Source organism: Callithrix jacchus, chromosome 6 (genome assembly GCF_049354715.1).
Source record: "Callithrix jacchus isolate 240 chromosome 6, calJac240_pri, whole genome shotgun sequence".
Taxonomy (NCBI): Eukaryota; Metazoa; Chordata; class Mammalia; order Primates; family Cebidae; genus Callithrix; species Callithrix jacchus.
Window position 1 is genome coordinate 58,219,460 of NC_133507.1, and position 16,777 is coordinate 58,236,236.

The 16,777-nt window shown below is 41.6% G+C and overlaps 1 protein-coding gene across 1 annotated transcript in view; it reads left to right on the forward strand.

The window, feature by feature from the left end:
• Nucleotides 1–16,558, forward strand: part of METTL8 (methyltransferase 8, tRNA N3-cytidine) — a 134,777-nt gene extending 118,219 nt beyond the window's left edge. The window contains exon 11 of the transcript XR_008482132.2: nt 13,219–16,558. The gene's annotated coding sequence lies outside the window, so the exon portion shown is untranslated. The remainder of the gene's footprint in view (nt 1–13,218) is intronic.
• The last annotated feature ends 219 nt before the right edge of the window (nt 16,559–16,777 follow it).

Here is a 16,777-nt window from a genome sequence, read left to right on the forward strand (position 1 = left end):
GGTCCAGGAAAATGGAATTTTGTTATGCTTATGAAGATTATTTGGCCAAATATTTTTAATCCATTAGTTCATTGCAGAAAACACAGAAATTAATTTTTCCTCATTTAATCTTTATATATCAAATATTGGTTGTTTCAAAAAACATTGGAGAAGGACAGTCACCATTTGAGCTTTTAAGGCTTTTTCACAGGGAACAAGCACTAAACCTGTGTGAGTTCCTAAAATTATCAGTGAGCCTGCTGCTGAGTCCATTGCATTAGTGTTTTATTTTTTAATGCTATGTACTTAGAACAAGCAACACTACGTAATTGCTACCTCATTTCTCTCACCTTCTGCCTCCTGAGAGCAACTTGTGTTCCTCTTAAGGCGGTCCGGCTGAACAGAATGCTTGGAGTAAAGAATTCGATCGCTCTCCTTAGGTCTTTAGTTGTGCCCTGTTCCCTCAGGTGAGCAGAAACACAGCCCCCTAAGCAGTGTTTGGCACTCACACTGAAAATTGCCTGAAAGATAATCGCTGAAATTGCCAGCATCACATGCTGCATCGAAACAAGAAAGAAATTTCTGCCTCCGAGGATAATTGCTTTTCTCATTGCTCATACTTTTTCTTTCACAGTCCTCATTTATTTTAATATTTATATTTTTACTTTGACTCTAGAAGATATTTTTAAAGTTTCTTTTTAATCCAAATGAAAGATGAAATTTAGGATCCCAGAAAGCATGGAAAACCTATCCTTTTCATGAATATATTCTTAATCCACCAGTCTCTTGGAGTGTCTCTTCATTTGCATCTTTGTTTCCTAATAGAACACCTGGGCTCTGGAGATTAGTGAGACAAAGCTTCATTATAACCTTTCTTGTTTTACTCCCATTTCTTCCATGGTTTCTCTCCCTAAATCACTCTCCAGGTGCTTCTTTCTCTTGCCAAATAGTGCAAGGAAATACTTTTGCAGATCTTTTGTTTACTTTAGGAAAAAAACATGGATCCAGTCTTTCCCATTCGGGACTGCTGCTCATTTCCTGACTGGCCTTTAAAGTTTGGCTCAGGAGCAACTTGGGGACTTGTTTTCTACCCACAGTGAAAGGAGCTGGGTGCCCAGCAGCCCCATGCTAGCATGAGAATTAAGTTTTGCTAATTCCCTGGATAAGCAAGCTGACGTTGTCCTCATAGATTTTTTTTCCCCGTTTCTCAAAGCTTTAATGCATACTCATTTAGCTTTAACTTTTAAAAAGACATTTTAATAGTGTTTTTCCTCCAAGCTCATGCGGAAGCTGATCATGTGCAGGAGGAAGCTCTAGAGCATAAAGAATTACCTCTTCACTGTTTTTCACCTACTACCTCACACACTACACAACACATCCAGGCCTTACCCCTACTCCAATTTCATTGGCAATTACCTGGCCTGGTATAGGAGGAACTGTGACACCAAAGGAATTTGACTTGGGTTACCTCATTTTCTAGGTTCCCAAGATTACCAAGTTAAGGAAGCTTTGGTTATTACATAGTTGAACATTTTCTTATTTCATGTAAGTTTTGTAAAATCTTCTGTGATTTATTCTCCTCTTTGGCACATTTACATTAAATTTTATTCTAGTTATGTAACTATATAGTATAATTATGTTTATATATGGATATAAATTGCTCGGTTAATCCTACTTTGGGGAATTTATTCATAGTTTGCTGTGAGGTCAATAACTTTCCAAAGAGATAGGCTTTCTAAACTTGAAGTCTATACTTTTATATATTAATGCATTTTTTTTTTTACATTAGAAGATGGTTAAGCTAAGAAAGTTGAATGATAGGTAGAATGAAAGTAGAAAGCACTGACTGACAAATCAAAGATCTTAAGTATATCAGGGATAAGTGTTGTCTTTCATAAGGACTTAATCTGTAATATAAAATGTCAAATCAAATGCCATATTTGGCTAGCCACGGTGGCTCACACCTGTAATCCGAGGACTTTGGGAGCCCGAGGTGGATGGATCACCTTAGGTCAGGAGTTCGAGACCAGCCTGATGGGGTGAAACCCCGTCTCTACTAAAAATACAAAAAATTAGCTGGGCATGGTGGCATTCACCTGTAATCCCAGCTACTCAGGAGGCTGAGGCAGAAGAATTGCTTGAACCCAGGAGGCAGAGGTTGCAGTGAGGCGGAGGTTGCACTACTACACTCCAGCCTGGGCAACAAAAGTGAAACTCTGTCTCAAAACAAAACAAAACAAAAACAAATACCATATTCATGGTGGTACAGACAAAGACTAAGCTATTGGCATAGACAAGGTCCAATTGAGGAAGCACACTGTGTCGCTGTGGTGATGAGGAATCCAGGGTTGGTCATTCCTCTAAAGCGCAGTCAGGAACAGTCACCTGCAGGGAAGACTACCAGCAGAAGCAAGCAGCACCCTGGCCTTACAGAAAGTGGACAGTGTTCACAGGCAGATTAACCAAATACTGCTTCAGTGACCCAGAGAAAAACACACGATCACAGCAAGAGTGACTTAGGGCTGAATCTCAGAAAACCGGACTGGAGGCTTAACTGTCCCCTGCCTAAGCTCAGAGAAAGAACCCAAGAAAGAGAGCTAGCTGAGCTTTGGAAACAGGAAAGCTAGAGGCCGTGAGGTTTTTTTCTGCTTACCTGAAACACCATTTCAGGTGTTTTTGTAGCACAGAAATGGCTACTAAAAGCATTGGGGTGCAGAAAACAATGCCCCAAAGGATGGTGCTTCAACATGCTGAGCACACTGAACTAAAGGAAATTAAAAGGACATCTAAGCTGCCTCAGAACCAAGGACTCAACTGGGCGCGGTGGCTCACACCTGTAATTCCAGCACTTAGGGAGGCCAAGGCAGGCGGATCATCTGAGGTCGGGATTTCGAGACCAGCCTAACCAACATGGAGAAAACTCATCTCTACTAAAAATACAAAATTAGCTGCTGTGGTGGCGCATGCCTGTAATCCCAGCTACAGCTACTCAGGAGGTTTAGGCGGGAGAATCGCTTGAATCCTGGAGCCAGAGGTTGCAGTGATGGTGCCATTGCACTCCAGCCTGGGCAAGAAGAACAAAACTCCATCTCAAAACACACACACACACACACACACACACACACACACACACACACACACACAAGGGTTCTTAGTTTCTCCACCTCCACCCCACATCAAGCACAGGGAGGAGTTCTCTGTGGAAGTTTCCTTATCTGACTGAGGAGACTTATTCCAAATGAAATGCCATTGGCCTAAAATCCCCTCCTTAGGAAATCTCATCAAATAACCAGGGAAGATTAACTACCAGAAAAGACTAAAAGTCACCTTGCCCAGACAGACTTTTTGTCTGTTTTTCTGAGGGCAGTTCTGAGAGGTTACCTGGGAGACTTTAGCTGCGTAATAAGACAATCTTTGTTCACAATGAAGTTCTGCTTCTTGCCTTTTTGAAATTTATTGCTACCTCTCTGAGAGCACAAAAAAAAAAACTTTGTCCCAGACTATCTGTCCTCTGGCCCCATTTAGTTTTCAAAGAGAATCGTTTACAAACTACTGTTTGCTCTTTGGGTCCACTCAATTCTCCTAAAAATCATTTACTGCCTGTATTAGTCTGTTCTCAAGCTACTAATAAAGACATAACCAGCCAGCCACGGTGGTTCACTTCTGCAATACCAACACTTTGCAAGGCCAAGGCAGGTGGATCATCTGAAGTCAGGAATTTGAGACCTGTCTGACCAACATGGTGAAACCTCAACTCTACTAAAAATACAGAAATTAGCTGGGTGTGGTGGTGTGTACCTATAATCCCAGCTACTCGGGAGGCTGAGGCAGGAGAATTGCTTGAACCTGGAAGGCTGAGGTTGCAGTGAGCCGAGGTCACACCACAGCACTCCAGCCTGAGTGACAGAGGGAGACTCTGTCTCAAAATAAAATAAAGATATACCCAAAACTGGGTAATTTATAAAGGAAAGAGGTTTAATTGACTCACAGTTCCACAGGGCTAAGGAGGCCTCACAATCGTGGCAAAAGGTGAATAAGGAACAAAATCATGTTTTACATGGCACCAGGCAAGAGAAATTGTGCAGGGGAACTCCCATTTATAAAACTGTCAGATCTCATGAGACTTATTCACTACCACTAGAAAATTATAGGGAAAACCACCCCAGTGATTCAGTTATCTCCACCTGGCCCACCCTTCACACGTGGGGATTATTACAATTAAGGTGAGATTTGGGCGGGGACACAGCCAAACCATGTCATTTTGCCTCTGTCCCCTCCCAAATCTCGTGTCCTCACATTTCAAAACTAATCATGCCTTCTCAACAGTCCCCCAAAGTCTTAACTCATTTCAACATGAACTCAAAAGTCCGTAGTCCAAAGTCTCATCTTCGGCAAGGCAAGTCCCTTCTACCTATGAGCCTGTAAAATCAAAAGCAAGTTAGTTCTTTTCTTTTCTTTTTTTGAGTTGGAGTTTTGCTCTTGTCACCCAGACTGTAGTGCAATGGCATCATCTCCATTCACTGCCTCACTGCAACCTCTGCCTCCCGGGTTCAAGCAATTCTCCTGCCTCAGTCAACCAAGTTGCTGGGATCACAGGCACCTGCCACCACGCCCAGCTAATTTTTGTATTTTTTTCTTTCTTTTTCTTTTTTCTGGATTAAGACTTGAGTAGAATAATTTTTGTATTTTTAGTAGAGACAGGGTTTCACCATGTTGGCCAGGCTAGTCTCAAACTCCTGATCTCAGATGATCTGCCCACCTCAGCCTCTCAAAGTGTTGGGATTACAGGCGTGAGCCACCATGCCCAGCCTCCAAGTCAGTTATTTTCTACAAACAATGGGGGTACAGGCATTGGAAAAGCACACCCATTCTAAATGGGAGAAATTGGCCAAAACAAAGGGGCTACAGGCCCCATGTAAGTCCAGAATCCAACAGGGCAGTCAAATCTTAAAGCTGCAAAATGATCTTTGACTCCATGTCGCTCATCCAAGTCATGCTGATGGAAGAGGTAGGTTCCCATGGTCTTGAGCAGCTCTGCCCCTATGGCTTTGCAGGATACAGCCTCTCTCCCAGCTGCTTTCATGGGCTGGCATTGAGTGTCTGTGGCTTTTCCAGGTGCACGATGCAAGCTGTTGGTAGATCTACCATTCTGGGGTCTGGAGGACAATAGCCCTCTTCTCACAGCTCCACTAGGCTGTGCTCCAGTAGGGACTCTGTATGGGGGCTCCCACTCCACATTTCCCTTCTGCATTGCCCTAACAGAGGCTCTCCATGAGGGCTCTGCCCCTGCAGCACACCTCTGCCTGTGTGTTCATACATCCTCTGAAATCTGGGCAGAGGTTCCCAAACCCCAATTCTTGGCTTCTGTGCACCTGCAGGCTCAACACCATGTGGATGCTGCAAAGTCTTGGGGTTTGCACCTTCTGAAGCCATGGCTCCAGCTGTACCTTGGCCCCTAATAGCCACGGCTGGACCAGCTGGGATGCAGAGCACCAAATCCTAAGGCTGCACAGCAGGGGGGCCCTGGACCCATCCAAGGAAACCATTTTTCCCTCCTAGGCCTCTGGGCCTGTGATGGGAGAAGCTGCTGCAAAGCTTTCTGACATGAACCGGAGACATTTTTCCCATTGTCTTGGTGACTAACATTTGGATCCTTATTACTTATGCAAATTTCTGCAGCTGGTTTGATTTTCTTCCCAGAAAATGGGGTTTCTTTTCTATCACATTGTTAGCCTGTAAATTTTCCAAAACTTTTATGCTCTGCTTCCTCTTGACGTTTTGTCACTTAGAAATTTCTTCCACCTGATACTGTAAACTATGTCTCTCAAGTTCAAAGTTCCACAGACCTCTAGGGCAGGGGCAAAATGCCACCAGACTTTTTGCATAGCAAGAGTGATCTTTCCTCCAGTTCCCAATATATTCCTCTTCTCCATCTGAAACCACCTCAGCCTGGACTTATTGTCCATATTATTATCAGCATTTTGGTCAAAGCCATTCAACCAGTCTCTAGAAGGTTCCAAACTTTCCCATATTTTCCTGTCTTCTGAGCCCTCCAAACTGTTCCAACCTCTGCCTGTTACCCACTTCCAAAGTTGCTTTCAAATTTTTGGGTATCTTGACAGCAGCACCCCATTCCTGGAACCAATTTATTGTATCAGTCTGTTCTCATGCTGCTAATAGAGACATACCTGAGACTGGGTAATTTATAAAGGAAGAGGTTGAGTTGACTCACAGTTCCACATGTTTCTCTTATGTTTAATTCAGATTATCAAATACTTATTAAGCATCTACTGTGTGCCAGAAACTGTGCTGCATACTGAGAATACTAAAATGCATGTGGCTTATGAAATGAGCCTCTGCTCTTTAGATGCCTGCAGTTCAGGATAGATGTCCTTTTGTCTGAAATGTGGTAAGCACCTCCTACTTAAATCTTTGGCTCCAGCAGGCCACTATCATTTGGCCACCATAGTTTAGCCAAACCCAGCATATCAGGTGGTATCCTCATTTTTGAGACCCTTTTCAAGAACCTCTGAGGACAATAAATATAGTCATGTGCTATCCAGTAAAAGCCAAACAAAGCATGCGAAATGGGTCCTTAAGGTATAAATTTTGTACCATCTACTGTTTGACATCCAAGTTCACTTTTAATAATGCTACCCATAACTCTATGCAGAATACCTCCTGCCACAGCATTTAGAACTTCCACTCACAATACTAGCAGCACCTCTCTGCATCACCACAGTACATCCCACTGGCCATAAGATAAGATCTGAGCTGCTTTCTGGAGATCTGTAAGATTTCCCAAAATAGGCCAAAGACTGCTATAAAGCCTCACGCTATGCCTCATTTACTCAAAGTGGTCATTCAAGCATAGAACCTGATATGACTCACCTTTACCACAATTATCACCCGATCCTCACATAAACTCAACAAATAGCCCTTTTGGAGTCCAGAAATAAACCCCTGCACATATGGTCAAATGATTTCCATAAGGGTGCCAAAACCATCCTTTCCCTAATCAATAGGGAAAGGCCAGTTTTTTTTTTTTCAACAAATAACATTGGGAAACTGGATATCAACTAGCAAGAGAAGTTGGACCCCCATGTTATGCCAGATACAAAAATTAAATTAAAATAGATTAAAAACATAGATGTTAAGACCTAAAACTATAAAATTCTTAGAAGAAAACAGAGGACAAATTTCATGACATTGAGTTTGGCAATGATTTCTTGGATATCAACAACAAAAGTACAGACAACAAAAGAAAAAGAAGAATTGGACTGCATCAAGATTAAAAATTTCTATGTGTTAAAGGATGCAATCAGCAGAGTAAAAGGCAACCCACAGAATGGGATAAAATATTTGCAAATCATATATCTGATAAGGGTTTAGTATCCAGAATGTATGAAGAATACTTATACTGGGCATGGTGGCTCATGCCTGTAATCCTAGCATTTTGGGAAGCTGAAATGGGAGGGTTGCTTGAGCCCAGGAGTTGAAGATCAGCTTGGGCAACACAGTGAGACCCCTGTCTTTACAAAAAAAAGAACAAAATCAGCTGGGCATGGTGGTGTGCATCTGTGGTCCCAGCTACTTAGGAAGCTGATGTGGGAGGATCGCTTGGGCCTGGGGGGTCAATACCACAGTGAGCTGTGATGGCACCACTGTACTCTAGCTGGGGTGACACAGTGAGATCCTGTCTCAAAACAAAAAAACCTTTTACAACTCAACAATAAAACCCTCAATTTTAAAATGGGCAAAGGTCTTGGATAGACATTTCTCAAAAAATTATATACAAATTACAATAGCATATGAAAAATATTTAGGGTAATGCAAATTAAAACCACAATGGGATACCACCTCAAATCCATTAGGATGGCTACTACCAAAAAACAGAAAATAATAAATGTTGGCAAAGATATGGAGAAATTGGAACTCTTGTTCACTGCTGATGGGAATATCAAATAGTGCAATAGATAATAGAAAACAATATGGTGGGCTCCCAAAAAATTAAAAATAGAATTATCATATGATTCGGCTGTTCTTTTTTTTGAGACGGAGTTCATTTTTGTTGCCCAAGCTAGAGTGGTGCAATGGCACGATCTCAGCTCATGGCAACCTCCGTCTCCCGGGTTCCAGCGATTCTCCTGCCTCAGCCTCCCAAATAGCTGGGATTATGGGCACACGCCACCATGCCCAGCTAATTTTTTATATTTTTAGTGGAAATGGGGTTTCACCATGTTACCAGGCTGGTCTCGAACTCCTGATCTCAGGTGATTTGCCCACCTTGGCTTTCCAAAGTGCTGGGATTACAGGCATGAGCCACCACACCTGGCTCAGGAATTCTCTTTCTAAGAATATACCCAAAATAATTGAAAGCATGAACCTGAGGAGATATTTGCATACACATGTTCATAGTAGCATTTTTCAAAATAGCTAAAAGATGAAAGTATTTTAGTCTGTTTTGTGTTGCTATAACAGAATACCAGAGACTGGATAATTTGTAAAGAAAAGAAATGTATTGGGCTCATGGTTCTGGAAACTGGGAAGTTCAAGGGCATGGTACTGGCAGTGGCTTGACATCTGGTGAGAGCCTTTTTGCTGTGCCATTCCATGATGGAAGGTGGAAGGGCAAGAGAGCATGATGGGAGAAAAGGAGGTCAAACTAATCCTTTTATCAGGAGCCCACTCGTGTGATAACTGCTTTAATCCATTCATGAGGAGAGAGCCCTCACGACCTACTCACCTCTTAAAAGTCTCAACACTGTTGAATTGAGAATTAAGTTTCCAACCAATGAACTTGGGGATATACATTCAAACAATAGCACCAAGTGTCCATCAACAGATGAGTGGATAAACAAAATGTGGTATATACATTAAGTGGAATATTATTCAGCCTTAAAAATGAAGGAAATTCTGACACATGCTACAAATATGGATGAACCTTGAGGATGTCATGCCAAGTGAAATAAGCCAATCGCAAAAGGAAAATATGTAGTATGATTCCATTTACATTGGTTACCTGCAATAGTCAAATTCATAGAGATGGAAAGTAGAATGGTGGTTTCCAGGGCTGGGCAACAAGGAAATGGGGAATTATCACTTAATGGGTACAGAGTTTTAGTTTTGCAAGATGAAAAGAGTTCTGTGGATGGCTGATATTGACAGTAGCACAACAATGTGAATGTACTAATGTCACTGAGTTGTGCATTTTAAAATAGTTAAGATGGTATATTTTGTGATATGTGTATTTTACCACAATTTTTAAAAAAGCAGCTAGCATAGTTTGGTCTTCCAAACTATGAGCTTCTGCCCTCTATTTCTAGCTCCCTGGCCTTGTCATCCACTTTTTATATACACCACCCTGTCTTCCACCGCTTCTCACTATGGCCAGCCCATGTGGACTCTGCCTGGTATGTGCGTATACTCTTGTCACCCAGTCCCAGAAGAAGGACTTAGTTACAAGACATCCTGGACTCCCACCACCACAGTACCGTCTGATAACACTCCAGCCCGCAGTGTGCTCTGGGATCATCACAACTCTTTGCCAAGCAAACCTGGGAAAGTTCAGTCCTTCCATTACTCCTTGTATTTGGTGATGGACAAGTGGAGAGGGCCTGAAGCAAAGGAGTTACACATGACCTCCCCACTCAGTGTGCCTGGCACACCATAGGAGAAAAACCTCAACATTCGTTGAGGGCCAAGTTTGGCATTTTTGTTTGTTTGTTGTTTGATTTTTGAGACAGAATTTCGTTCTTGTTGCCCAGGCTGGAGTGCAATAGTGTGAACTCGGCTCACCACAACCTTTGCCTCTCGGGTTCAGGCGATTCTCCTGCCTCAGCCTCCAGAGGAGCTGAGATTATAGGAATGCACCACCATGCACAGTAACTTTGCATTTTTGGTAGAGACGGGGTTTCTCCATGTTGGTCAGGTGGTCTCAAACTCCTGACCTCAGGTTATCTGCCCGCCTTGGCCTCCCAGAGTGCTGGGATTACAGGTATGAGCCTTTCGTCATTCCAGCTTCTTGCTTTTTTTTTTTTTAGACGGACTCTCATTCTTTTTCCCAGGCTGGAGTACAGTTGTTTGATTATAGCTCACTGCCACCTCAAATCCCTGGCACAACCAATCCTCCTGCCTCAGCCTCCCGAGTAGCAAAACTATAGGGACATACCACCACACCTGGCTGCTTTTTAAAATTTTTTTGTAGAGATGGGATGTCACTTTGTTGATCTCAAACTCCTAGGCTCAGCTCAAGAGATCCTCAAGCAGTCCTCCCACCTCAGTCTCCCCAAGTGCTGGGATTACAGGCATGAGCCACCACACCTAGCTGCCTCTTGCCCTCTGACCAAAGTACTCATTTCCTATTTTATGATCTTAAATCTCCCTTCGGAGTTTATGCTCAGCTTCTTACCTATTACTTCAGCTTCTCTGTTACTTCAATCCAAATGTCACCTCCAACTGCATAGCCTAAACTTGGTCCTAGGAAGTGTCACTCACAGCAGGCCCTTCTGGACTATTATGACATGACTACAGTCACATATAGCAAACCTGGGAGGTAAGAGGCAATGTTGGTATGTCCATGTTAACAATATAGTATTTCCTTGACTTTAATGAATATTTAGATGAGGTGGCTGTCTTAGTCCATTTGGGTTGCTGTAACAAGAGAAATGTATTTCTCACAGTTATGGAGGTTGCGAAGTCCAAGATAAGGCACTGGAGGATTTGGCCAGATATGGTGTTGGTGGCTTACACCTGTAATCCCAGAACTTTGGGAGGCCAAGGTGGGCAGATAGCTTGAGCCCAGGAGTTCATGACCAGCCCAGGCAACATGGTGAAACCCTGTCTCTAGCAAAAAAAAAAAAAAAAAAAAAAAGCCCTGGCAGATTTGGTGTCTGGTGAGAACCTACTTCATAGACAGCACCTTTTGCTTGTCCTCACATGGTGCAAGGGACAACTGAGCTCCTTCAGGACTCTTTTTTTATTACACTAATCCCTTTAGTTCTCATGACCTAATTACCTCCCAACGCGGTCTGCCTTCTAATACCATCACTTTGGGGGTTAGGATTTCAACGTATGAATATTAGGGGGATACTAACATTCTGACCAAGTTAAAAGTTAACAGTGACCAAGTTAAAAATTTGGGTCATATTACAAAAGGTTCTATATACGTTCTGTTATACTCTTTTGTTAGGATAAAAAAAATGTTTTTTTCGTTAGTTACTTGTCTCTGGCCACTCTGTTCTGGAATTAACCACCTATCTTAATTTTCCTGGATCCTTTTTATACTTAAAGGTGGTTTGCAGACTATTAGCATTAGCATCACCAGGAGAAGTTGTTAGCAATTCAGCATCACAGTCTCCAACTCAGGCCTAGCAAATCAAGATCTGCAGTTTAATAAGATCCCCAGGTGATTTGTATGTACATTAAAATTAGAACTGTTCCAGAAAGCTTCTAACTGCTCTTGTTGGAACAATGGGTCTCTACTCTCATTGTTCATTAGAAGAATCTCAGAAGCTTTTAAAACATACTGATTTGGCCTGGCACAGTGACTCATGCCTATAACCCCAGCATTTTGGGAGGCTGAGGAGGAGAACTGCTTTAAGACCAGGAGTTTGAGAACAGCCTGGGCAACATAGCAAGACCCCATCTCAACTCGCCGCCCCCCCCACAAATAAATTAGTCAAGGATGGTGGCAGTAGTCCCAGTTACGTGGGAGGCTGAGGTGAGAAGATTATTTGAGCCCAGGAGTTCAAGGCTGAAGTGAGCCATGATTGATTGCTCCACTGTACTGCATCCTAGGCAACAGAGTAAGACCCTGTCTCTCTAAAAATGACAACAAGCAAACCTACTGATTCCTGTGATCCACCTCCAGATTCTGATTTTATCCATCTATGAGAGGCCTAGGCATTGGTGTTTGTTATGATTTTTCATTTTTGTGTGAGTTTTTCTTTGTTTTTTTCCCCTGTATGGAATGATGTTTTTTATTTTCTAGGAAATGTTTATGGCTAGCCAGGCTTGAGAACCACTGAATTGTGACTAAGAGAAAAATATCATGGAGAATACCATGGATTGTGAGCTGGTTTACAGTTGTAAAAAACAGTCAGATTATTAAATTTGAGTAGGTCTTCTTTTTTTTGAGACGGAGTTTCACTCTTGTTACCCAGGCTGGAGTGCAATGGCGTGATCTCGGCTCACCGCTACCTCCGCCTCCTGGGTTCAGGCAATTCTCCTGCCTCAGCCTCCTGAGTAGCTGGGATTACAGGCACGCGCCACCATGCCCAGCTAATTTTTTGTATTTTTAGTAGAGACGGGGTTTCACCATGTTGACCAGGATGGTCTCGATCTCTTGACCTCGTGATCCACCCGCCTCGGCCTCCCAAAGTGCTGGGATTACAGGCGTGAGCCACCACCCCCGGCCTTGAGTAGGTCTTAACCTTAATATATGATTATTAATGTGAAATTACACATTATATTAGCAGCAATTTCTCCCCTAAAAGTCATCCTCTCTGATTCTTTATATTTCTCTTGTTTTCTGTTTCCTTAGTCCCTAGGGTGTGTGTCTCAACAGCTCTCTTAACCTCTATTAAATGGTGTCCAGGGCTTCCAACCAAGTCTCGTGAGAGGGTTGTGCTCCTGTTCCAGTGCCCAGAGCTGGTGCTGATTCCTGCTGCTGCTGAAGGCCCAGCTGCAGAGCACTGATGGGATCGGCCATCACCATCACCTTGGTTGCTGGTGCGATGTTTGGTTGATGCCGCCAGAGACTCACAGTGCCCTGAAGTGAGCACATGATACTTTTACATACACCCTGCAAATCAACCCTGTGGCCATGACATACCAGCCCCCAAAACCAAAACGACTTTGGTAGCCCCATCGATCTGTGACTTCTAAATTTTCTTTAGTATTTTCCCATGTTTTTCCTTTTTTTTGAGACAGAGTCTCGCTCTGTCACCCAGGCTGGAGTGAAGTGGTGCAATCTCAGCTCACTGCAACCTCCACCTCCCAGGTTCAAGCAGTTCTCCTGCCTCAGTCTCCTGAGTAGCTGGGATTATACGCACAGGACACCATGCCCAGCTAATTTTTTGTTTGTTTGTGTTTTTAATAGAGTTGGGGTTTCGCCATGTTGGCCTGGTTGGCCTCAAACTCCTGGCCTCAAATGATCTGCCCACCTTGACCCCCAAAGTGCTGAGATTACAGGCATGAGCCACCACAGCTGGCCTCCATTTTCCTCTGTTCTTTCAGAGAGCCCAGCCAGAAGCTATCATCATCAAAAATGGGTTTAATAATAGTGAGCCTCCCCTGACAGCTGAGTCTCACTTCGCCTGAGGTCGTGCTTTACTTTTTGTGATCCCAGGTAAGTAGATGAAGGTCTCTCTGTAAAGCTATATAAATGTTTACATATTCACTCATATTCTTCATTTTCATCCCAAAAACTAATTTTTAACAGATTTAAAGCATATTTTTTAGTCAATGTTAGAAAACATTTTTAATGTATAAAAGTAAAATCCAATGTGATTAATTTATTAAATCTTAATTGAATTCCTGCTGTTTCCATCACCAGAAAATGACTACCAGCTTTTCCATTGTTATTTGAAATACTCAACTTCTTTACAAATATTTTGACATTTTTTGAAATGCTGAAAATATGCATAGTGTGTACTATGTAGTGAAGAATTAGATAGCGCTTTTGGCATAAAGCAAATTTCAGTTGGAGAAAGAAGGCAGTTGATAATGCAGATTTTAAAAAGTAGAATTAGGCTAAAATCGTCATTTTTATTAACATAATCTGTTTCAAGATAGGTCCTAAAAACTTAATTTCTCTGCAAGATGTACCCTAAATGATTGCGGATCACTTTTGGAGTGGAAAATTCTGTCTCCTAGTTAAATATGTGTGATTGAGCAAGTCAGTCTTTTTCTGCCTCAGAGTATTTATCTGTAAAATCAGTAAGTTGCACCAAGATAAAGTCCCTTCCAGCTCTAAAAGTCAATGATTCTATGAATGCTTAGCTACATTCTGTATCACCAAAAGGTAAAAATGGTATCTTCTATTTTTTCCTAACTCCCAATTTTGCCATCATATGGTAAACAACAAAAATGAAGGTAATTAAAAATAGGAAAGAAATTGACTTAAAATTATGCCATCTGACATCTCGGTGGATTTCATTTTATGTTACATTCTCGTCCTTGAACATATGTATACATAATTTTACATAGTTGCAGTCATAAAATAGGTAAAATGTTATATTTGGCCTACTTCACTTGACATTATATAACTTTAATATTACCATTATCACTGACAATTATAGTTTAAATGGCTACATGGTATTTGATTTCATTGATGTATCATAGTTTACTTTAAAAGATCCTATATTTGGAACTTTAGACTGCTTTCAATGTTTGATACCATAAAGAAGCTACAGCAAATTTTTTATTTATATGGCTCTTTCTTTTGAATAACTTTCTAAGAATACATTTCTAGGAGTGTAATTACTGAGTTAAAGGGAGCCTCTTTACCATTGTTTATAAGTAATAGCAAATGGATTTCCTGAAAGCTTACACTGATTTACGTTGTTGCCACCGTATCTGAGGGTGATAGTTTAAGCCTCCCCAAAGGTGTGATATGAAATTATTTAATGTTTTAATTTACATTTCTTTGATTACTGGCAATCTTGAACATTTTTCCATTTGAGATTGCATTTTATCTTACGTGAATTATCTGGCTGTGCCCTTTTCCGTTTACCTGACTGTGAAACCACAGGTGAGTCACTTAACCTCTCTGGGGCTTGGTTTTCTCATCTATAAGCAGAATAATAATAATAATACATATCTCAGAGATGTTGCATGGAATTCTCAATGTAAAGTATATAGAATAGTACTTGATATATGGAAAACCTTTAAAAAAATGTTAATACTAGTTGTATTAGGACATTCCTGATTTTCATTACAATTTATGATTTCTTCTGGTCCTTGTATAAACACATAAGTATCTTTGATTAATTTATAAGCAAATTCTTTATATAACATAGATGTAATCCTTTGGTATGCTGGGGTTTGGTTAAATGTCTGCCTCTGTTTGTTGTTTTACTTTCTCTATTGGTTTGGCATGTATGTTCAGGCATGCACATGTGGGCATACGAGTATGTGTTTTCTCACAAATCCAGAAGCAGAGTCTATGCCAAAGGGGCAGCTCATAAAAATGTTGACTGACAGTGCTCAGAATGGTGCAGTCAGCTCTGCTGAATAACTGTTCAACCAAATCATTTAGAAAAATAACAAACAGGCAAAATAAAACTACTTTCATACACGCACCAAAACCAAACCCAAACCATGCACATTACAAACAAAATGTTTTAAGCCAGAGAAATGAAAGAAATTGTAAACCATAGAAATTTCTCTTAGTAACTGATTTTTTTCGAGATGGAGACTTGCTCTGTCACCAGGCTGGACGATCTCAGCTCACTGCAACCTCCGCCTCTGGAGTTCAAGTGATTCCCCTACCTCAGCCTCCTGAGTAGCTGAGACTATAGGCGCGCGCCACCAAGTAAAGATGGGGTTTCATCATGTTGCCCAGGATGGTCTCAATCTCCTGACCTCATGATCTGCCTGCCTTGGCCTCCCAAAGTGTTGGGATTACAGGTGTGAGCCATAGCACCCAGCCATAACTGATTCTTTATATATAGTTGTTGCCTGATTTCTGGCATAGTGAGATCTTATTTATTTATTTATTTATTTTCTGAGATCTAATTTAGACCATGGAGAGGAAAAACAAAAAGGTGGCATGGATAAACTGCTTTGGGGAGTAAAGGGACCTCTTAGAAGCCACGACCTCATGGATGGAAGATATCCTTAAGGAGGGAATGAAGCACAGCTCAGAGTGGGAAGGTTTGCAATGTTCAAGACCAAAGTTAATCATCTCTACATGAGTGAACTGAAAGAGAAGAATTAAAAGCATAAAAACATAATATGAGTAATGGGAGGAACTGATGAAGCCTGCTGCCCAGTTGAGGATTGGAAATGATTTAAACTAGATAATATAATATGTGTTTTGGCTCTGAGAAAACAGAAGTTGAACTTTTGAGTAGTAATCAAGGGCATGGTCTCAAAGTATTTGCAAATAGTGCTGGTATGGAGAACAGATGCTGACATTATTGCCAGTGGGAATCATGATGTGATTGTTGGAGTGAGAGACTGAAAGAAACCACAGGGAATTTTTGCAGAAAGCTAGGCATTGAACATGATTTATGGTCGATTTAAGAAGGAGACAAAGAAAATAAGGCTACAAGTGTATACCCTCTGACTGCTGCAGACAAAGGAAGTAAACAGCCATGGCTCTCCAACCTCCTGGCAATCAGGATTCTGCTCATACAGAAAGGCGCCAGAATGTTTGTCTGAGTTAAGTGCATACTTCTTTTTTAGTATCTAAGAATAGTTATCCTCCTTTCCTCTCCAATTACTGTTTGGGTATCCTTAAAAATCCTCACCAGCTGTTAAATATCACGGAGTTACGCAAAGAGGTCTGCAGGGAACTGATGACTTCCCAAAGCGGATCAGAGAACCTCACAGGAGTCCCTAAGCTTGAAAGGTGAGCAGCTCTATGTTGTTGCTCTTATGTGTGTGAGGTACTTTTATGTTAGAAAACTGAAGTTTTGAGATTTAGGAGAGCGAGGTGAATCTTCCAAAAATACCTAACAAAGTATGCTGAGAAGGTAAGTTAGAGCAGAAAATACGTGACCATTCCTTGGTCTTGGGTCACTTAAGTTATAACCTTTCTTCAAAGAGTAGAGAACAAACATTGCCTCTG